The 24636-nt window shown below is 38.7% G+C and overlaps 1 long non-coding RNA gene across 5 annotated transcripts in view; it reads right to left on the bottom strand.

Annotated features, from left to right (window-relative positions):
* Nucleotides 1–24636, bottom strand: part of LOC144210398 (uncharacterized) — a 73275-nt gene that overhangs the window by 47750 nt on the left and 889 nt on the right. For 3 of the 5 annotated variants that reach the window (XR_013329371.1, XR_013329373.1, XR_013329372.1), the window contains exons 2-3: nt 23306–23379; nt 6567–6774 (exon numbers count right to left, since the gene is read on the bottom strand). This is a non-coding gene — a long non-coding RNA (uncharacterized LOC144210398). The remainder of the gene's footprint in view (nt 1–6566; nt 6775–23305; nt 23380–24636) is intronic. The other 2 variants (XR_013329370.1, XR_013329369.1) reach the window with 1 other exon arrangement.

The following is a 24636-nucleotide window of genomic DNA, read 5'->3' as shown; positions in this document are numbered from 1 at the left end:
GCGAACACGCGTGCCGTCCAGAAGTCTGAGACGCTCGTCAGTCAAATGGGCAAAACAAATGTGCATGCTCCCCAACTCACTCAGTGCATCTCATTAGCTTCCTTGCACTTATTTGTCTCTTATGCTCTCAGCCTTCCACGTGTTTTCCAAGCTCTCCTTTTCCTGTGTCTGTGCTGAATAAGCATGCAGAACCTGACCATTAAATCTATTGCCGATAAAAACAGAAGCAGAGGGGAAACGTCAATATTAACGTTGACAGGATTTACTTGTGCAAAACCCCCACGCCCCAGGCCCTTTCGTCATGATGACATCACAGACTAAACAAATTGTAATCTGGTGAACAGAAATGCATGACGCCAATTGAAACATGCAAATACTTTACAGTGCTAAAATGGGCAGAAACTAGTTTAAAAACCATTAAAGTAAAGGAAAGAATGTACATTGTGCTTAATATTGTCAAGTCCATCACAATGGATGTCATGTACTGCATCCTTCAATGGATAACCCTCAACTTCAATATAATTTCTATTTAATTAGGATGTCTTGATTGCATATTTTTGCATGCGAGTCAAGTCTGATTTACCTGATTTAGTCGATATGCCGATAGAGAATCCCAATCCTATACCTCGGAAAAGTATTGAGGAGGCAAAAATACTAACAAATATCCAAATGAATCTAACATAAGAACCATATAAGAGAGCTACAAGCAAAAACTATCTTTTTAAAATCTGTTGCGGAGCACAAACTAAGGTTGTGAACAAATTATGTTAAAATGTTTGTGTGTCATGAATAAACTTTTAAAATAGCATGTAGCTTGAGTGATGAAAAAAATGCTATAATTATAAATTTGGTGTATTTTGACGTTGATAGGTTTCTAATCTGAACTGGGAGGGTCAGCAGTGAATTAATGAGTAACTTCTACTTCAAATGGGTCGGACCAATAGTGACTATTTAAATTTACAGCAAAAAAAGTCCAATGATTGGACGTCTATTATGTTATTAATGGCACTGAAAGAGTTAACTGTCATTTCTTGGATGTGTGTGTCCGTAACTCAAATATAGGCTTGCGCCATAAATCCCCAAAAATATAATTGTGAATTTCCACTGATAACACTTATAAATGCCATAAATACCATTTTACAACACAAAAGTAAACAACATTCAACCAATCATGATTGCTCCCAGCTCTACACTTAATTGAGCTAGTGTACAAATAAAAGAAACTCCTCTCAAATAAATGTCTTACTTCAAATAAAAAAGCCGCAAACCAAAGTCTCCAATCAGGGAAATTGGCAAGGTTAGTAGATTTAAGGGTGTTTTGAAACCCACGCGCATCTTTAAAGTCACACTCCCACCATTTCTCCATTATCGCTGCAATTAGACGCTGCGTAATGAAAAAAGCATGTGAACACGCATACTTCATAAAAGCCTACTTTCAGCACCTCTGAAATTAGAACTTAAGTCCCCCCAGAGGGGCTATTAGGCGACAAATCCCTGCCATTGACCAAGTTCTGCCCTCTGCCCACTCATGACTGACGCCCCCCGCATCCCCCACCTTCTTTGAAGTTCATCGCCGCGGCAACCACAGTATCACATCCTCTCCCAAAAGCGCCAAATACCAGTTGGCCCCTTTAGGGACAGCGGGGCTAGAGCAAAAGGGACGTCTCTGGGAGGAAATGTGGACAAATCGGAAGGATCCAGATGTTTGCATCCCATGAAAACTTGTGAAGAGTTGCACTCGCCCTCCATTAACGATGGCGGGGATCCATCTCGAAGGGGGTGTGCGGTGGCGAGGGGCTGCATAGGTTGTGGCCATGCACACACTCACCAATTCACATATGCTAGCAATAAGTTGGCCTTAGCGGCTTTGATCCGACAAACAGATGGAAGAAGGCGAATGTTCTTTTGCCTAAACGGGCTATTTTCTTAAGGGAGAAAACAGAATCGCAAGTCCAAATGGCTCGTATAAAAATCATACAAAAACTTTTTTGGGGGTGGAAGAGGAGAGAAATTAAGCGAAAAGTTATTTTGTGCGTGCTGTATGCAAAAAAATATAATCTTTTTTGGGAGGAAGTCCATTATGCTACTTAAGACAAGGTTTGGTAATAAAATTCATCATGATATTTTCATAGGCATTCATTATTCAGTCATTTATTCTCCATACTGCTTATCCTCACAAGGGTGGCTGGGTGCTGTAGCCTGTTACTTTTCTTTTGACAAAAACCTTGTCTATGTTGATGTTTTTTGGTAGGAGAGCTATTTTAATCATTAAAAAAAATCTAAAAAATATCTTTATATTATATGACAAACATAAATTTTTGGGATTTCTTTTGACGATATCCTTGTACATTTTATATTTTTAAAAAAATATCTCGAAAAGGCAATTTCTTCACCTACTATTGATGTTCTTAAAATGCCTGATTTCCGATCATGTGGTCAGATTTTGTTGCTCATCTATTGCCAAAGACAGATATAGGTTTTATAGCATTTTTTTTTAACTGGGAAGGCGGGTTGTTGAGGAATTACATTCTAGTAAAACTGATGGCAATTGACATTTAATCCATTTTGAAGGATTGGCAGATGTCTATCACCCTCAATGGCAGCCAATGGGTTAACTAATGAATAAAATCAATAAATAAATACCTTTGAATAGCGCTATCTTTTTTTAGCCAATTCCAATCTTTGAAAATAAATGACACACGGGCCTGATTCCCGATCACGTCATCGGATGGGATTTTCCATTTCAACAGTGTCATTAGTGAAGAAATACTTGCTTGAAAAGACATCAAGAAAATGTAAAGATTGCGTGGAATTCTTGTAGCTGAACTGTGTATGAACTCTAATCTGCACCTGACAAATTATGTAATTAATATTGACATTCAACCAGAGTACCGCAACTGGCGTGTTGGAATTTGACATTAACATGAAGAAAAGGAATGAAATACATTTTTTTTTAAATACAACAATACAAAATATGTGGGAGAATCATAGGGCTTTACTTCATGCTTACATTGAGGTCTGGAGGGCGTGTGCATGGTGGAACTTTATGTTCAATCAGTGGCATATTTTAGCTGGGGGGGGGGGGGGTGCATAGTAGTAGTGCAAGTCTTACTACTGCTACTATCATATTAAGTGCATTGGGAACACAAAATATTTGTGAACACAACTGAATAGTTGCATCGTATACACAAATAAATGGGGACTTTTTGTATAATCCAATTAAACCAAGAGTAAGAAAACATTTTTAATAATAATAGTAAATGAAACTTTTAAAATGTGCCATTTAAAATACAATAATGCTGTTGAGATTTTTCATTGACCGCTCTACCATCTCAGCTCGGTTACTATCATTTTCCTTCTGAATTCACCATGGTTACTAAAATGGCGGAGTGTTTACTTCCTCAAGGTCATTGTTTTGCAGTGCTGTCATTTGCTCATATCTGCCAAAATGTACTTTAAAAAATCCCCCTTTTCTGTGTCACTGTGTATATTCAGGATGGTGCACGTGGTAGATGCAAACAAACAAAAGAAATAAAACGAAAGAGAAAACAAAAGTAGCCTTTGCCATTCTACGTGATTCTATGATTTACAATCGCATGATCTCCAAGTTTCAGGTTGATAAAAATAGGCCACTTTGCTTGCACAATGCGACAGTAAAGCACATGCATATTATGCAAAAAGTACATTTATACACCCAACATTTTTGTATGCCCACACACAAAATTACAACTGAACCTAAAAATGTTTTGAACAAATTCTATTATTTAAGATTACTAGTTAAACCAATGAATTAAAATTGAACACAACTGAACTGTTAATGGTGGCCCGGTAGTCTAGTGGTCAGCACATTGGCCTCATAGTTCTGAGATTGAGGGTTTAAACCCAGGTCTGTCCTCATTGTGTGGAGTTTGCATGTTCTCCCAGGCTTGTGTGGGTTTCCTCCAGGTACTACTTTACTCCCACATACCCAAAATATGCAGGTCAGGCTGGTTGAACACTCTAAATTGCTTATATGAGTGTTATCGTGAATGTTAGTGTGCCTTCTTGTGCCTTGTGATTGGATGGCCCCCCACCTGTTGCCCATAGTTACCTGGGGCACGGCACCAGACAAACCTCCCTCCCCTCCCATGACCCTTGTGAGGATAAGTGGTTCAGAAAATGAATGAATGAACTGTCAAGCCACTAAAACATTGCACCTCACACTTTCACCAGACCCAACAATCAAAACATACAGGTGGGTATTGTGTAAATATGGTGTAATTACATCAAAATATAATGAAGTAATGTTTCACAGTCACTTCATCACATTTTCTGCTGTTGCCACATTGCCGGTGTGAAATCTAGATGAGCTGTCATCACCATTTTGACGAGCAAGTGCGCAGGAAAGCAATGAAAATAATGGCCTTCGGAAGGGCATTTATACCCCTAATGCCATGTTTGTTTTTCTACTCGCTCTCTAAACCCTCTCATCATTGCCACGTTTGCCGCCACATCCTTCGTTCACTTTCCCCTCACACGCAATTTTCTTTTTCCCGTTTGACTTCCTTTCTTTGAGTCAGCTTCTTTCCTCCTTCGACTTCTTCTTCTTCTTCGTCTTCTTCTTTTCCTCCAAAAAGGGGAATGTATGCATTCCTGCCAGGAGGGGCGGAGGTGTCTACGATCTGGCTTCGATAAGGCCCAGGCCTCCTGTGCTCACCCCCTCCCTGGGAAAATGGGGTGCACCCTCCTCCCCTGGCAGAGAGGGACGCGAGTTCCTCTTTGAGTGCGCTGCCAGCCGAGACTTAGCGTGATTTGTTTGTCTGCCTCTACAGTGTCTCTTACTAAAATGAATACAAGACTCCTGTAGGAGATCCAGACGGGTCTACTAACATCAGAACAGGAGCGAGCGTCCCCAAGATGAGGTGGGAGGGAAGGTGTAGAAGGGGGGGGGGGGGGCTGTTAAAGAGCTAGTGGAAGGCGGGGAGGGTAGGCCGAAATGAGCTTGGAATATGATCCACAGGCTGGAAACAGTCAACATTTCTTGACCTGGCGTGCGCGTGAGATAACATGGAAGCTTTCTCTCACTCACACACAAAATTCCACTAATCACTCACAAAGCATTGGCATTATTTAAAGGGTTTTCTTCTCTTTTTTTCCCGCCTGTTTAATCCAACGTTTTTGTAGCGTATTTCCTGCTTTATACTATACTCGAAGACCAACCGAAGGGGGCTTTACGGGGGCTGCCGAGTCGGCACATTGATCTTTCATCACGCCTTACATTTAAAGCTGAAGGCAAAAGGGGAGGAGAGGCGGCTCCTTCTTTTTTTTTTTTTTTTTTTTTTTTTTTTAATGGCGGCCTGGCGGAGCCTGCCTCGGATTGTTCCTCGTTTCCTCAGATTGTTTTTTTCACTGAATCAGGCTGCCTCGCAGCACCGCTCTGAAGAGGTAAGGTGGAATTTACACGCTGAAGGCAGCACGTAACAGTTCTAACTTCTGACAATACTCACAACAACACTTGTTTTTTGACTAAATTTGTGGGATTGAGTGTGTAGATACTTGCCGCAATATAGATCTAATATAAAGTAATCTTTGAGTTCAACTGTAGTTCAATGCGACAGCAGTTTTTTTTCCAAAAATATACTTCATCTCCAACATAGATACTGTTTTATTGAGCTATAATTTGGTTGACACTCATCCATAATATCTTTTTCCCTTAAAATATTCATGTGTTATACAGAGCAATCATTTAATTCATCTTTATTTTAGTTGACACAAGTCTGTCTCACATATTTTACGTTTTTTAGAAAGCATTCACGTCATTCTTCCATAATTAGTTTGTATTTTACATTTTTTTTCAAAATGTCCCATGCGATTAAGTAGTCTGTATTTTTTAAGTACTTGTTTTATACAATGTAGATTAGTTGATACTTGTATTGAACCAAATTATTCTTCATTCACTCTATTTTATATTTTAAAGTACTATAGAGTAATGATTCATTGCTCAGTAATTGGCCACTTCAGTACTTTTGATTGCAGTTTTTCAGGAAAAAAGAAAAATCACAATTTTAGTGTCTAAAATAAACCTCTGAATAAATAAACTAAGTCACTAAGATACTGTTGTTGGAATCATTTCCTTTGTACACATCTGGCAATTTTTTTCACCATCAACAAGTTGCTAACAAACCCCCCCCAAATGACATGGCATGTCCTGCCTGGCCATTTTTAAACAGAAAAACACATCTGAAATCATGAGCAAACTCGTGGCTTGTTGCATGACACTTAAATGACAAGACAAGTGTCCATCTACTACAACTGAGCTAAATTTGATAGCACGGGATCGATTAAAGTCACGGACAGTTGTCATAAAAAATTTGCATGTCTGACTGGTGAGTATAAAAAGGAAATCCATGCTTCCTTTTCCCCCCAATGACAAACAGCTGCTGTGCAAACCCTTTGAAGTGCACTTGATCGGATGACTTCATCGCATCCCCAACTATTAATCAAAACCATTTCAGATTAGCGAGAAGGGAGCAGAAGAAGAAGGGCTCTTAACGCAAATCAAATTGCACTTAATCGTTTCAAATTACCTTCATCAATTTGCATGAAAGTCTCCGTGGCGGTCAACGATGTCCAATCAAATCCTCCAACGGCCAATGTATGGGTGTGGCCCACCCCAGATCCCAAAGGGCCCCCCCCCCCCCCCCCATTGATCTGGCGTCCGGCAGCGGGAGGAGGAGACGGCGTGCGTGAACTTGGTCATCTTGCTGGCGTCGTATCGGGTTGCTCCGCCGGGATCTGCTCAGACCGGGGAGGAGGGCATACTTCGAATGAGAGGATACATTTTCACTGGACCTTGAATATTTCATTTCAAGGAGTCTTTAGGACGTACACGGTTTGCCCGAATGGGCCACAATGTGTAAGTTTGATAATGCATTGAAAGCACAGAGGTACCTTTATGAACACATAATTCGATCATTTTAAGAACATGATAGTTCAGGAAAAGGAAGATTGACATTTGCAGTTTGAATGTGATGAAGTAAAGTGGCCAGGTATGAAACAGTAGAAGAAAACGAAAAGAAAAAAAAAACATTTCAAATTTTTGTTAGGTCACATTATGTCTTATTGTGAAAGCACATGCCCATTTTATCCTTCTTACACACCCATTTGAGGATTTAATACAAACACACCCTCATCTCAACAGCCAAGTGGATAGGAGAATTTTAAATTTAAGCATTATATCTGAACCAGTGAACCACGTTAAGAATTTGGAGGGAAACAAAAAGCATGTTGTAATTGGACTTTCTGGTAGTTTTTTAATGTATATATGATCTTGTGATCCAAATCATATTGCATCAAAGGTCATCAGAAAAAAAATGTAAATAACATGTAACTTTTGATGTAGGCAATAATTCCTAATGAGGATAATAAGATGTGGGTTCACAATTTGGCGAGCAGCAGTTCACTCGTTTTCTTTTTATATTAATCTAACTTGGTTATATCAATCTCAACTGTAATAATATTATACATGCGTGTATCCTTAACAGCACAATATTTATCAACATAATAATAAGCCAGCTTTGTTTGTAGTTAAAATACTTATTGAATGTTATTTTTTAAAGCTGCTCTCATTATAAAGCAGTAAGTCAAGGCCAACAAGATTAAATGTCTTTCATAATAACCCTGAAATCGATTAAAGAATGAAGAGGGAAAAAAATAGGTTGCGGTCTTTGTTTTTGGGACACACACATCTACACACACACAATAGACGTAAAAGAATCAAGACTGTATTGTGTTACTCTTTCAGGGTTCATAAAGTGGATAGGTCTAATTAATGTGCTCTATCATGCTAAATATGCATTTCTGGAGACATGTGGAAATAATATGACGACCGGGTTGAAATTGGGTGATAATGAATACAGACGTTGACGCCACTTCAACCCGCATGGAGACAGGATGTTTCAGCAGTGAAACCAGAGCTGCGCGCCATCTTGTATTTGTTTATTAAGGATGCGCTTGTACTGCCTTATACTCCCTGGATGCTTGTAACTGAGAGATCGGTGCATGCGGGGCCATCGGAGCGGACTTGGAGTAGTGAATTATTTATTGGGAGAATGGAAAAAATCACTGATGGACAGGAGACGTGGCATTGCACGTAGAGGATTCATTTTTAAAAGAGGGAAAGTGAAATTGTTACACCTAAGTCATGGTTACATGATGGAATTCTAATTGGAAAAGGTTTTTCATAGTGTATGGTTACCAGATTGGGTAAAAGAAAAAAAGCTGACATGGAAATTATTCTAATAATGGCACAAAATGCACAAATGTTCAATTAGGGAACGAGGGGTACAATTTTAGGGCTTTTTTCAAAATCGAAGTTTTCTAGTTTTGTTGTTGATTGTTCTGAAAGGTAAGCAAAATGGAGGCATGGTGTCTCATTGCAGAAAGATTTAAGACAAATGTGTTTTGAGCTTAGATGCATTAACCTTTTGAGCAAACTTGATAGTCATGCTATCACTGAATTTTTAATTGGGGAAAGATGACTTGAGATATGAATGTTTTCGGTTACAGGCATGGAGCAAACTAGACTCCTAAGTCAAGGCTGTTTCTTCAAAATGAAAGCTCTGTTTATTAAATGTTTTTAAATAAAATGTAAAAAAAAAAGAAGCGGAAAACTGTAACAGAATTGTGCAAATGTTAAGGTGAGTGGACATAAAGTATATTTTTGTAAAAAAATAATAATAATAATAATAAATAAAAGGCATTTTCCTACCAGTAATTATGCTTTAGTCCCGAATTAACAATAAAATAATTGAACAAAATCAACATTCTATTTTCTATGCATCCTTAAAGTTAACAGCTTAAGTTTTTTTGTGACATTACAAGCAAATATATAATAATGATAAACCTAACAGTAATATAATCAAACATGCTTTAATAGAAGTTGACCTCTGACCACCGACATTCACTTCCTATATCTAGCTTTCCATAGAAAATGATTTGTTCAAACATAAAATGTATCACATGTGGTGCCTTCAATCCTCAAGTTAATGTTATGAAGTCTCATGTTTTTCTTTTATTTGTTTGTTTTATTTTTATATGACAGGATGATGGGAGCCAGCCAAGAAAAAGCCAGTATTCGGCTGCCTTTTGTCTTTTAATGGGCCAAACCCTTTTTGGATACCCCACTTCTCTATTTTCTTCCCTCATGGCTTCGCGAAAAAGGAAGCTGTCCTTGCATAATTCTACATTATATCGTCCCCCTCATATGTCAATGATTGACATTACAAGCCCGAAGGATGCAGATTCTACTTAGAAAAATATTTACGACAACAGGATGCGTCCATAACAGTTAAATCAATATTACCTTCTTTTTTTATTTATGTTTTTACAACAAAAATCATAAAATCAAAGAAATCTGGAGATAATTTACAACTGGAGAGGTCGACATATCGGTGTTTAAGCTAAAAGCTCCTCCATTAACAGTTTGCGCTCACTCAGCAAATAATCAATCATGCTAGTGCTGGTGTTTAAAATGTGATTGGCTGAAAGCGGTAAGCAAACTTTGAGTGGTAGATTATTTTATGACTTTACCACGGACAATAGAATCTACGTCTTGGAGAGTTGTTGGTTTGCGGAATTTAGCATTACCCGATACAAGAAGGGCATTGTGGAAAGACAAAAAGCAGACTGAAAAAAAGTTGTGCAAAAGTTGGAATCGCTCGCAAACCGTGTGGCGTAAAATGCCAGCGATTCACCCAGCATCTGTGACGCTGACAGCCTGATGATTTGCAGGCGCCGGCGTTCAAACAAGCTCCATGTGAAGACTTTATTTTGCACAAATCACAGCAGAGAGGGATTTGCATCAAGACAGGGATTTGAGGGGGATGGAGGGGGGGGGGAGTTTGTTTTTAACAGTTTTGCCATTAGATGAAAAACATGCCTCTATATACGATCCTGTGTTTGTTCTTTTCTAAATAGGCAAACAAGTAGACATATTTGGCCAAAATGGAACAGTGTCAAAACAAGGACAACTGATAGCTATTAGAATTAACAATATGATGTGGACAAGTCCAAAAAAATGATATTTAAATACATAAATATTGTCCCAAGTGGTAAAATATTTTGAGTACTATATTTGTGTTATAAGTTTCCCTTTAACAATTGAAATATTCTACCTCCATTTTACCTGTAAACACTTATTACTACTGTTTAATACCCTATAATATTGTCACTACTCACATGACAGTCAGACTAGATTATACAAATGCAACATTTAAGGGTTCTAAAAGTGCCTTTAAAAAGTTTTGTAAGCGGGTGTGCTTGGATTGAATGTACCAAAACATGAAATGATTATAAAAAGACAAGTGACGTGACCGGGAAGTGTCCCCTGGAAGTGGGCGCGTGCATGTACACATGCACGCTGCCTTTTTTCTTTTTGCCCTGAGCGCCGCAGTTTGTGCGCCAGGCGCCGAGCAGAGTAATCTGTTTACAGTGTGTGCGTTGATGGTCATTTTTTATGATGTTGTTTAATCCACAGCGGAGGGAGGAAAGAAAGAGGGTGGGAGAGAGCAAAGAGGGTGGGTGGGGGGAGTTAGGGGGGTGGTGGGGGGATGCCTAAGCGAGGCCCCAGACAAGCTGGCTCCAGTGGGCCATCTCTGTAGCCTATAGGCTTCTACTCCTTGGCAGCAGAGAGGCAGGTGTAAATCTCTTCCTGCAATCTCTCGCTCTTTCTCTATATAGCCGTCTTTGCGACACTTACCTCCAGGTAAATAAATGCTTTATGCCCCCTTTCCACCCACCTACTTCCCCACCCAAAGCTAGTAATACATGTCTGTGAGCTTGTGCAACTGTGTGTCCTGTTCACGCAAGCGAGAAACACCTTCAAACGTATAGATTGCGCAAATCCAAATTCAAGTACTATGCAAATGTAGAGTAGTTGCAGGGCGTTTTTTTCATAGTTTAGCTGGGCCTGCAAGGGCAACATTTGTCTAGTTCTTTTTATTTTTTTACCCTGACTGCCAATAGCTTGTTATTTTCTCTTTTTTAGGCTATTGATATCCACAAAACTGTTAATGTGTTACATTAATTTTGTCTGTTGTTCCCTTTTTTACTAATACTTTAATATATAATGTTTATTCTCCTTTGGAAGTGCATTATTTGCTAATGCAAATTATACTGAGGTGCGACTTAAAGTTGGAAAATTATGGTAAAAACAGCGTCATAAAGTTTTTTGAAGGACAAATAGATAATTTACTAACATTAATTGGGCAAATTTGAATAAAAGCTTGGAGGAAATAATCAACTTTTATAGAATGAGTACAGCATTGCACTAATGACTTAAAACTTTGTGGATGCAACATTTTACTAAGAACATTTCTCGTTACCAGAACTTTTCACTTTAATCCATTCATATGGATTAGAGAGGTGTTTGCATTGTTATGTCACTCGATAGAACAATGGCAGCTAACAATTTAATACTTCAAAAGATAAAGGATGCATTTAAAAAAAAACAGATTCCAATCCTCAGAAAAAAAAAACTATTTTTGATCATGTGGTCAAGTTATGGATGTCCCTAACCATGTTATTTTTAAAGTTATCTAATACCATTTCAGCAAATATTGCCAATAACTGCCGTTTTCTAGCCTACTTTTTAAAATAGCCCACAAATGTAAGAAAGTTTTATAGCAGGAAAAATCAATTTCTTCCCAATTTGTTGGCTTCAATTTGTTTTTTTTCTTTTCAATCAAATTCAGTTACACAAGTATGACTCAATGATGAGCTGAGCGCTTGGACGACTGAGCAAAGTCGAAGCGCGTCACGCACAGGTTGTGCGACACCTCACGTCACGCAAAGAGTGTCAAGCGGAAAAGAGAATAGTGTGTGCGCTAAAGCTCCAAAAAGTAGTCCATAGTCGGTTTGTGCCACTCTTTATTAGAGCGCACTGCCAATGGATGCTTGCAGACATGAGATAATGAGGTCCTGTGATAACGCGGGGCTCCTTTAAGGTTTTCCCATGAATGGAGACTGTCGCCAGTCCACACAGTCGCACTGTGTATCGCCGGCTCGCTGCTCACTTCTCATTTGTTGCGCACAAAAGCTGATCCGCGCCCAAATCCGCACTAACAAACCCCGCGTCGTATAATGTCCAGCCCCCCGACTAATTAACTGGAATCCCACCTTATTCTTTTTAAATACAGTGAGCAATTAAAGCGCGATGTGGGCCGGGAGAGGTCTCCGGGGCCACGCTCGGTCGCCAGGAGCATTTGTGAAGGTCTGCAGCTTCTCTATAGGCCATGGATCTTATTAGATGGTTGACCCCGGACCAGCGAAAGGTCCTCTCGCTAACTAAGATGTTTCCTAATCGGATTTTAATTGGTTGGTTAGGGCTTGTGTCCTGGTCTGTGTGGCGGCAGGCTGCGCGCTGGAGCCTACATGAGCAAGGCCAGACATGACACTTGTGTGCAGCTCACAATTTGGGTAGAAAAATACTTCCGAGAGAGTGCAACGGGAGCTAACAACTTGGAGAGCAGTGCTTCTTCAAATTTCACCTCACAAAATGCTTTGATTTGCTTTGATGGACACAGAAAATACATTACCACCAATAACAAAAATTAGAAACACTCTAATGATGGCAATGCAAAAGCAATTTGCAGGATTTTGGAGATTGATTTTCTCATGTGATTGAGCATTTTCGCTGTTGTTAAACTTCAATTATACACATTCTGCTAGTTATCAAGGATGTCCAATGCAGAGTATCTGAATGGGATATCATGAGTTTTTATTGTTCAATTTTATTTGAATCTAATTAAGTTATTCCTATGCTAATCTTGCCACTGGAGAACCACTATATTTGTACTTGCACCATAGTTGGAGTATCACTGCTTGATAGTAGGTCCCCAAAATAAAGTTCATGGAGCCAAAATAGGGTCCAAGAGCAGTTGTTTTTCCATAATATTTAAATCTCAAAGTATGTATTTATTTTTTGGGGTATTTTTAGGTATTTTATCCTGTAAACATAACATTTATCTTCATACTCTTAAACAGATCTTTAAATAATGTCATATTGAATAGTTAATTGAATACATATACTGAACACAGATATACAAATTTGTATATACAGTACACACGTGAATATGTTTCAATGCAGTAAATGCCTTTTCCTTTTTTTATTTCCTATGCAAGTTAGACAGTTACAGAGCACTTAGTTTATAATTGGTTGAACTTGATTGGAGGACCAATGTGTTGTGGAAAACATTGCCCTATACTCAAATCCTATTGGACCAGAGAGCTACCTCACATCAATAAAGGGCCAGCTCAAACGAGACGTAATTCCAGAGACTTTCATCCACAAATTTGTCCGACAACACACGTTAGAGGCCGTTCAAGTCGTTACCGCTTCGCTCGGTGCGTCCACACAATACAGACACTTAGGTTGAACTGTTTACTAAACATAAAGGTGCACATAAATCAGCCTGTGCCTGTTTGATGGACAGCTGATATTCTAGCAGGACATGTTAATTAGTCATTTTTTTGTGTTCATTCAAATTTGGAAGATCTAGTATACTAACAAATTTGTAAACATTTTAAGCCTAGTACTTTTGGGGGGGGGGCAGCCTCTTTATTAGTACATTGTCACACTTTAGTACCACAGTACAGTACAGTACAGTACAGTTTCTATTCATACAATTTGGAATTTAACTAAGAATGTAATATCTTAATTGACGTTAAAGTGCTTTTATCTTGTTCAAATATTAATTCATGTGCTTAAAAAGTGTATAGCAAAAAATATATTAGCAGTAAGAAGTGGAGAATAACTAGTTTATCTATGCTATTGAAGTAAACATCTTCCACTATTTTAAATGGTATACAATCTCACTTATAATTTCCCTCACATACACATTAAATATTGAAAGGATTTTCTAAAAAATCAACCAAATCAAAAGGAATGTGTCATTTCATATCATGCATTATAAGTTTGTGCAACTATATTATATTTAAGGTGAATTCAAAATAGTTATATACCCTTTAAAAGTTACTAAGTTGATTTAGTTTATAAAGATAAATTACCAATGACATTGGTGTCAATACTTGTTGCTCCTACTGAAGTACATTTAAATTGTATTGACAGAAAGGTCTATGTGCATTACTTGGGCAATTTAATGGTGGTTTATTTATTTGTGTACAATCTGGCATCTTAAAATATCCCTTATTCAGATATAAGTACTAAATTGGTGAATATAGAAATCGGATTAAGAAAAAAAGTAGGCTTATGACAATTACCTATGCATTACCTCAATCGAGTGAACTTTTTTTTTCCAAGAGAGTGTTGAGGAGACTGAAATGGAGCCATGAAGGCGAGCATGACCACAAATGACCATCAATTCATCACCCAACGCTTTGATGGAAAACTTTATGCAGCAGCTGCACAAGTTCAAGCCTCTTCCATGCCCGGGCCAACGGTCCTGAATCACATAAGCAACACACTCGAGAAAAAGAAAAGAAAAAAGAAAAACTAAGAAAGAGAAAGGCGCCCAGGTTTATTTTATATCCAAACATGCTCCCCTTCTCATTACCCCCCTGAAAATGTCTTTATGCAAAACATCTGTGGGGAATTCAATAAATGAGGGCACGGCTTTTAACCGCATCCGACTTATTTTGATTTTCATGTGGCTTTCGTGTATTGTCTAGCTCAGTAAATACAAGCCGGCGTCGTATTTCAAATGTCACATGTCTCCTGACGGGACATGCAATTTGAACATGAAAAAGCAGTAAAGCTAAACACAGCTAGTAAAACCAAAAAGGGGGGGGAAGGTGACTATGAAAGTGAGTCATATTTAACTCATAAGAGATCTAAAGAAAAGACATTTAAACGCATGTCGGGTTCATATACCTGTGTGCATCTGGGGATCTGGTGTTATCCCTCCCCCAATTTTAATAGTCTATTAGAATAAAGGTTCTAAAGGTTAACAGTGTGCTTTGTCAGTGCTTAACAAAAATGGACCTGTTGATGCACGGTGGCTACAAAGTGCACTTTCAGCTTACTTCGTTCCCACCAGAAGCGCCTTTCCATTAAAGGTATAAAGTACATTTCCATTAAAGCTATGGTTCGCCTCCAAAATAATACCCGCAGGCGACAAACAGCCTGAACCAAGCACGCCCCCTTCAACTGTTAACTTTGAATCAATTTGACGTCTCTGTGTCTTTGAGCTGCGAGAACATAATGGATCATCTTCTGGTAGATTAAATCCATTCCACTGCGTCATGGCAGTTTTCCATACTGCGACAAAAGATGATAACCACTTTTTCGCTCGCAAGCTATTAGAAATGTGATGAATCAAATTCTACTTGTAATTTCTTCATTGATTTACAACAGGGATATCAAACTCATTTTAGCCACAATGTAGTTACAGTTACATTAAGAGGTCCAACTAGCCTGCCACAATTGATTAATAAATTGTTGCTTTTTCTGATTGGCCATAGATTACTTATAGACATTATTGTTTGTCCAAAATGCTCACTATACTCACGCAAGGACACGCAAACTCCACGGCTAAGGACCGACCTGGGATTGAACCCAAGACCCCACAACTGTGAGACCAACACTCTAACCACTCAACCGAATGTTATTCTAAAACCTAAAGTTGACACTATTTACTCTCACCGGCCGCATAAAATGACTGGATGTGGCCACCAGGGCTGCCACTTTGACACCTGTTATTGCATCAATGAAATACATCACAATTCGTTCAATATCTGTCTGTCCACATCACAATCAAACCCAGCAAAATGGTGTTGGACCAGCTGTCCATTTCACGTCAAATGTAAGACCAGCTTAGATATTATGTGATTCCATAGACATTTAGGCACAGATTTATCCAATTTGGTAGTTGGCTAGTATCATTAAAAAAAAGTATTTTTATGGAAGATTTGCATTATTGACGTAGGTACTGTATGTCTTATGTGTATTTTATTTATTTATTTACTTTTAAATTGGTGGGAAAATGTGATGTTATTAGGCCAAACATGTAGTGAGATCTAATTGCCATGAATGTGGCACCCATACAAAAATGAGTTTGGCAAAGCGCACTATAAACATGACATGAGTCACAGCCTAAATATGGCGAGTACTTATTATTTTTGCGTTCATTTAAATTTGGCAGACTTGCTAACAATTTTCTTTTTACTCTGTATCAATAAGTATATTTCATGAAATCCCTGAGTCTTAATATGTAATTGTTTTGATGATGAAAATAAACTTTTTTTCATTTTTATACTTTTGACTAAAGGATATGTCCATTGAACACAAAAATTTGCCTAGCCTTGTTCTACCTGCTTTGTACTCAAACTTCTCGACGATATGACGCCAAAGCCATTGGCCTGAAGAGTACGGAACAGGGAGGGAGGCAAGGAGGGGGTCACTGGTGGTGCATTCATGGCGGCAGAGCTATGCGGGAGATTCAATTGACCGCACTCAACTTTGCCGCCGCTTGAGTTCGCCGCCGCGAACACTTCAAAAATTGTTGTTCCCGCTACTGACAAAACCGTGAATTCACCCAGAAACTTGAGGTCAAGTTACAACAGAAGCAGGGGGAGAAAGACGGAGGAGGGGGGGTTAACTAAAATGAGGCAACTTATAGAAAAGTTAGCGACATGGAAACAAGATCTTTGTCTTCAATATAATAATAACGTGAATTTATTACTTGTTGCTTTTCAGAGGCCTTTTTTTCATGTTTTAAGACCCAGACCTTCATAAATCTGTGTGCAGTACTTCAAGGTCTACTTGTTAAGGACCCAACCTCTCACAAAGTACTTGTTTATGTTTGGGCCGCTGACAACTCAATGTATGTTGGCATACGAGGCATCACTCCATGAGCCAATATTGGGAAAACATCATTAACAATGAGTATTTTTTTCTGTTATTATCTGAGTTTTCTCTTGCACTGAAGTGAGTCAGCATGTATTTTTTTTTAAAATACATAAAAAAGTACTCCTCCCATTCTTTATGAAAGTGGTGGGGTGTTGTCTTTTTACTAGAACCAGCTCCCGCTCTCACATTTAAATCTTTTTTTTTTTACAGATAATGCGGAAATGCCTACTGATATGGAAAAAATGGGGGTAATTAACTGACAGCTGTGACACATTTAGCGCCGTTATCTGTGCACGCGCATGACCTAGAAAGTGTCAGAAAATTTTTGAATTAATTGACTTGCTGTCCTGTATGACAATAACTCAATCTTTTGCTTAAAAAGAAGATATATTTCAAGTTGTCAGTCAGAACTATTCTCTTAAAGAAATTGGCATATCTAAGATGAGGATATTGATCTACAATTTTTATTTTGTCACAGTTTCTGTTGAAACCATTGTAAAGTGAAAACGCGAATTCCGGTCACAAATTACTTCAGGTCAGCCATCTTCTTGGCGTTACTTGGCCACATCCATCATGGCACATTCAACACTGTTGTTGTTATTCTGATTCTGTCAGTGCGCAGTTTGGAATTACTAAACAGATTCCAGATTGGTCAATTTTAACAATTCTGTAATACAGCCCGACTAAGACTACCATTGACTAATTTATTGTCAAGAAAGCTACTTTTTGATGATTTTTTTTGTAATAAATATAAGATTTTAATCTAGATATCATGACTAAATAATGAAATCATTAATAGCCGAAGCAAGGAATTCAATTTTGTTCTGTTTGAGACAAGCTACCTCAGCTCCAAATCTAAGTGGACACATTCACCTAGTCTACTACTTTCCCACTAACGGTGATTTACTTTAAAGATTTATGATAGCTCCTAATCCATTTACTCCAAACCATCATTTTCTGTAACAAAACATGCAATTGTTTGTCAGAAGGAGACAAGTTCATCTGTGCCATCAGAAGAAATTAGCGCCGCTTTTTCTTTTTCGCCTTTCAGACTGCATGGCACTTGCCTTTCCGCTTATGGTTTTCCATTTCAAAGCTTCTCTGTCTCCATGTAAATACCAAAACACAGTAATCCAATCTGACCCCATTGCAAATTTTCCAGAAACTATTGGGGGGTAGTGGTCTTGACATGAGCCACGCACTTATCCCACTTAACCCCCGAGAGAGCAAAGCCACCCCAGCCTCTTAGCCCCAAAGACGGTGGAGGAATGTGGTGCTTTATACCGCTTTTCTCTTAAAAGAGGATAGAGAGGATGGACTAACAAAAAAAAAGGGGAAAAGCTGGCGACTTCAAGGAAGTGGGAAGAAGAGGAGGGCGTCCTAAAGTCGCCACCAACCACTCTATGAACACCACGAGGGCACCGCCCTCTGAGTCTAAACCAAAATCATCCCCCATGCCGACGCTCCTCGTGAACACATCAGTCGTATATTTATACCGCGCTAACTTGACGACAAATAACCCCAGGATTTTTTCCCTCTGCTCCTGATTTGCTATTGTTTGCCTTTTAGCACGCAAAACTGGTTTAAGTAAACCTCATGTTAGAAAGGTTGGAAGGGTTGAAAGGCAGCAGGAGGTGGGGGGGGGGGGGGGGTTATAGGGGGAGAAGATGCTTATCTCCCGGTGGCACGTAAAGGCCTAAAGACTTTTGACACATGGTCCACATCTGAAGCATTTGCAGTCGCGATCACGCCGCCTGAAGCTGGCGGCTTTTTACGGGGCCGAGTAGACAAATCCCTCGCATTACGCTCGGGAGGTGATGCATGCCACTGGACTGGTTTGTTGTGAACAAGGCCAACTGTTCAGTCATCGTACGCTATTGTGGTGCAACAGGTGATAATGAGCAGAGTTGTGTATAGGAGCCAATAAGGAAACTTGCAAAAAGGCTGCAGGCCACACAATAACACATAATCTTAGCTTAAAGTGTCCAGAGGCTGTTCAAGGAACATTTTGGAGACTCGTGAAATGTTGTTAACATCAGTTGGAGTCGTGTTTATTTTCAGAATGTTGCCGTTTTAATTTTTGTCACATTTGTTGTAGAACGGGGCTTGTTGATGACATTCGGTGGCTGAGAAGTGTCAGGCAAAGTGCATAGTCCAGATGTTTTTGCAATAAGAAAAGAAGCATCAATACAAATTGTCACAACACAAACGTCAATTCCATGCACTACCAAAAAGCTAAACAAAAAAATGAATTACAGAGCCACAAATAAAATGGAAATAGCCACAACATGAATGGAAATAGTCAGGACGCAAACCCCAACTGCCACAACATGAACACAAATTTGTCAAAGCGCAAAGCCGGAGCACAAATGCAAGAAGCAATTGTACAAATGCAAAAAGCGGATGCGTAAATATACTAAATTACATAGAACTTAACACGACTAGATGTTTAGCACATCTGCTTCACAGTTCTGAAATTGTAGGTTCAATCCCAGGTTCAAAACATTCATATGCAGTGTTTAAAAGTTGTCCCTGGGCTTAGGTGGCTTTTCTACTTTTCTCCCACATCCCAAAGACATACATGGTAAGCTTGTTGAATGCTATAAATTTACTACGGGTATTAGTGTGAACATGAATACTTGTCTGTCTCCTTCATCGTTAGCTGGGCTAGGCTCCAGCATCCCCCGCAAACCTTGTAAGGATAAACGGTCCGGATAATGAATGAATGACTAATTTTGCCTTTGTATGTTAACACTGTGACAACATGACTGCAGACTTTGGTCTGGCATTACCAATTTGTTCTCACAACTAAAAAAATGTCTATTTTCCCATAAAATTATTACAGTATTTTGGGCACAAAAAGCTGTAATTTACAATGTCCAATTTTTATAGGGAAAAAAGAACATGGTTATAACCTCCCATCAGAAAGGATGCTTGGTTCTTTTGTTGTTATGAATATTTTGACCTTATTGTTTAGTCCCTTTTTTTCCAAGATATTCAGGACAATGTCTTACGTCATTATGAGTTCCATGTTGGCTTGTTCATGCACATGACATATTGGTGAACCAAAGCACAGTTTTTTGAGTTCACACAGCTACAGTAAAGTGTACTTGCGACACCATTGGTTGTAGCCATTACATTTTCCGTGGCAGCGCAAAAAGGTTTTACTAGGTCATCGCCACATAAACAAACCCTTAGGACATCCCCGGCTTTTTTCTTTGCCTCTTCTATCCTTTTCACTAGAGTCATCTTAACATTGTCAACCATCAAATAAGAAAAGATACAGTATTGAACAACGTAGAAGAAAATAAAGGGTTTCCATAATGGGCTGTGTGAACCATTGAATAATGATCAATGGGAAGTATAGAGATTATTTATACTGTGTCAAAAATGTCACCGAAAACTCTCTCAACTCAGGAAATATAATGGAACTGCTCAATATGCTCAATGAACTGGATATAAACCTGCCACAAAAAAAAACTCATCCTTTGAATCGTTTAGATTTGGAGTTCTCCGTTTTCCCATTGACAGTTTGCTTATCTACAGTGCTTGAAAGTAGGGAACTTCATTCATTTATTCATTTTCCGAGCCGCTTATTCTGACAAGGGTCGCAGGGGGCGCCGGTGCATATCCCAGCTAACTATGTCATAATGTCATCTAACTTAATCATTGGCCAGCCAATCACAGGGCACAAGAGGACAGACAACCCTTCATGTTCTCACTCATACCCAGAGGTAATTCAGTGTTTATACAAGCATGAAGGAAACCGGAATACCAGGAGAAAACCCACGCAAACATGGGAAAAAATGCAAACTCCGCACAATTAGGACCCACCTGGGATCAAACCCTCAATCTTAGAACTCTGAGGCCGACATACTTACCACCGATACTTGAATATTGTCTTTTATTTTTTCATGTATTAGTTTTACATTTGGAAACATTGTACCTCCATGGGGAAAAAGACAGAAAGATATTGGTCTGATCAATTAGTTAGATGTTGATTGATGAATTGACTAATTGATTGATTGATGGAAACTAATAAACTGGAAAATCAATATTAGTAGTAGTTGTTTTTTTCTTCTTCTCAACTGTTAATACCTATTATGCCAAGTATTCCAAACAGTCATGATTCAGGTATTCAGACAATTTTTAAAACAAATTACAGCCAACCAGTAAGCCAATATCCAGCCACTACTTCTGCCAAACATTATATTACTTTTCCTTTTACCACCTCTGGTAAAAACAATGAGCTTTCCATTAGATATTTATGTTTTGTGCTCTTAGGCCCATCATGCACTAACGTCACGGCTGAATGGCATACAACCAAACAACAGCGAACAAATGACGTTGTAACACCTGCACACCAAGCGTTTGACCCCCACGCTGCGACCCCTAGTGTTCAACGATTTTCTTGGTTTAGCGGCCTCCCGAAAAACAATAACTTATAGGTGTGGAATCTTTTCCTGCACGCTCCCGTTTTCCTTGTCCGTCTCCAGGCAGTGCCGTCCCGTCAATAAACACATCCCCTAATTAACTAAAATTGTTTTTCGTCAATAGCTATAACCGGCCTCAACCGGCAAAAAAAACAACGACGGCAAGACCGACGGGAACGAGGTATCGACAGGTGAGGGGTTTATCGTTCCTGCAGGCAATTGACTAAAACATGTTGATTCTGGAAAGTGCATTTTACAATCTATGCCCCTTTTGAAATGGCGGATCAATTCTTTGCCATGCCTCCTCCATCTTTTTGGGGGCAAATGGCTTGCGTTCAGAAAGCCATTAGGCTGTCAATTGGACATGTCCTTTTCCACTTTGTGTCGCCATGTCCGTAAGGAAGTTTGGATTCAATTACAGTAGTTGAATAAACTAATCTTGCGCATTTGCAAGGGGTTTCGACCCCCCCACCCTGTCACGTGGTGTTTAAGGCCCAGGCAATCTTTCCTGCATTCGGGAGCGGTGCCGCAGAGTCTGTCCGCGCTTATCATTAACAATCTGCAAATAAACAGGACAGCATACATTACATCACTTGCAGCTCCGTGATCAATTCCAGGAATGTCTTTGAAGCTTTGCTTAATGAACCTACACAGTATGGCCGTTGTGTGTATAGTCAAGGATCTGTCCGTAAAGAACCCATGACCTCAGTATTGGAAGAAAAGGGAGAGAGAAAAAAAACAGGAACGAAAAGAAAGCTGGATTCCATTCACTCACTATAAAGGCAGAATTTACTTCTTAATGTGACAATGTTGCTCACTGAATTTGATGGGGTAGGATACGCATTTCAAAGTGGGGAAGCGCAGACAAAGTTGGACTCCATCAATCAGAAGCTTTTTTTTTTCCTTTTACAGCCTCTCAGAGTCCCTGAGAGCCCTAACCCACTAAAAGTTTATCCAGTATATTGACCGTCTTCTACTTGCTTTGCAAATGAAGCCACGTCAAGCTTGAGAAAGCATTGGCTGCAGCCGTGTCAACAGCACTTCCTATTTGATGACACCTTCTGCTAAATTGAAATGTGCTTCTAATGGACATAGGGTTGGGCAGGGGGGGGGGGGGGGCAATGTATTTGGAGAAGACCACTATGAGAATGACCTCACGGGAAAAAAATACATATGCTATAGTTTTTTGGTATAGTTACTGTTAATATAATATGTGTGTGTGTGTGTGTGTTTGTGTGTGTGTGTGTGTGTGTGTGTGTGTGTGTGTGTGTGTGTGTGTGTGTGTGTGTGTGTGTGTGTGTGTGTGTGTGTGTGTGTGTGTGTTTTGTGTTGGTGGGATTCCTTGCAAATAACGTATAAGATAGTTATGTCTTTATCAATTGTTAAATTTCCATACATACAATACCTACTTTTCATTCCTGTTTAAAAATATGGGTTACACACTGTATGGAGTGTGCATGAAGTACCAAATTGTGGCCACACATTAGGGATTGCATGCACAAAAAACACAAGGTGGCATAGGAAATCTAGGTTATTTAAAAATAGAGGCGCACCTGCAGTGATGTTACAAACATAATACATCTTTTTGAAAAACTAGTAAAATTAAAATATGTGCAGTTGGGGTGTGTGTGCATAAATACACACATATAAAACACTATATATACATATATATATATATATATATATATATATATATATATATATATATATATATATATATATATATATATATATATATATATATATATATATATATATATATATATATATATATATATATATATATATATATATATATATATATATATATATATATATATATATATATATATATATATATATATATATATATATATATATATATATATATATATATATATATATATATATATATATATATATATATATATATATATATATATATATATATATATATATATATGTGCTTACATACATACATTGATATACACACAGTATATACCAATATACCTAGAAATATAGAAAGTGAGTGTAAAGATTTAGCCACCTGACTTATTGAGTTGATTTGTTCCTCTCTTCTCAGGATTTCTCTGCATGTGGCTCATCAACAGCTTTTCTTTTCTGCGGGAAATCAATAACAGGCAACACATAAGCTTATATCTTTGTGTGTAACTCACTGTATGCATGAATACGCAAATGTACACGCACAAGCAAGCACGCACACGTCAGCGGGTGCACATTAGATGTCAGAAGTCTGTTCATTCTGGGATCCAAATCTTTTTTGTGTCATTTTGCAATACGATTAATGGTAAATTAGAAATACATAAGCACAATTCAACCCCCGAGTGGGGTTATTAACATTAAAACACCAAATGTGAGCATAAAAAATGTAGAAAATTTAAAATTACTAAAATATATTTTGTTATACTGATCCCTTTGGCAAATAAAATATTCAGATTGTACCAAAAAAAGGTGTATTATTGATTTGGATGAAGAGAAGCACAGGGGAGCGTGACAAATCATTGACAATTCACTGTGCTGGTTCGAGGTGACCGAGTGGTCACTGCTCTTCGAGTTTACTTGTGAATTTGGTCTTAAAATGGCATTTCGACTGTGCACATTTATTTAGGCACATTGTCTGCACTGGCGACTCCAATATAATACCGCAATCACTCCAGCATACACAAATCTATAAGCTCTATTCATATCCGCGCATGGCTTAAACCTTTCAAAGTATTAAAAGCTGTCCCGCATCGTCGATGTAAGAGAAAGGATGACGACAGACGCGCTTAATAACACCACATAAGCGGGACATTTGCATGCGGATAACACGCGAGGACAATAAAAAAGGATTATTATAATACTCGCATCTATGGCGGATGCGTTTAGCTGCCACACCAGAAGTGTGCAGCTTGAAATGGAATTGTTGCCTGTGGTGCACTTGTGCCGGGAAGTGTTCTATATTTGCCTGCAAAATTGATTAGTTATGATTTGCAATATCTGTTGCTGTTTTGATGCCAGAAATGATAAGACACGCACTGCTGAGCATCCACCCCACAAGCAGTCAAGTATACAAACGTATCGAATGATTGTCTTGTAGTTTTTAGACAACTTGCAATGTGGCTGGTTTTTAAATTTTCACTTAAATGTCTAAATATTTAAAATGAACTGAGAGACGGCATGCAAGCGATGTAAATAGAGTCATAATATACCAGCAGATTATTGTAGCCTGTCATCTAGCGCCTCTACCCGCCTACCATTCCTATTTGTTGAGCTCCTATCACCCGAGGAACTAACAGGAAATAGTGTGTGTATTTTTTTTCTTTTTTTATTATGAAGAACGGCGAGAAAAGCAGGCGAGCAAGGCTAAATTGCACC

This window comes from Stigmatopora nigra, chromosome 17, assembly GCF_051989575.1.
Source record: "Stigmatopora nigra isolate UIUO_SnigA chromosome 17, RoL_Snig_1.1, whole genome shotgun sequence".
NCBI lineage: Eukaryota > Metazoa > Chordata > Actinopteri > Syngnathiformes > Syngnathidae > Stigmatopora > Stigmatopora nigra.
The sequence above is the reverse complement of the archived record's forward strand: the minus strand, read 5'-3'. Positions and strand labels throughout refer to the sequence as shown.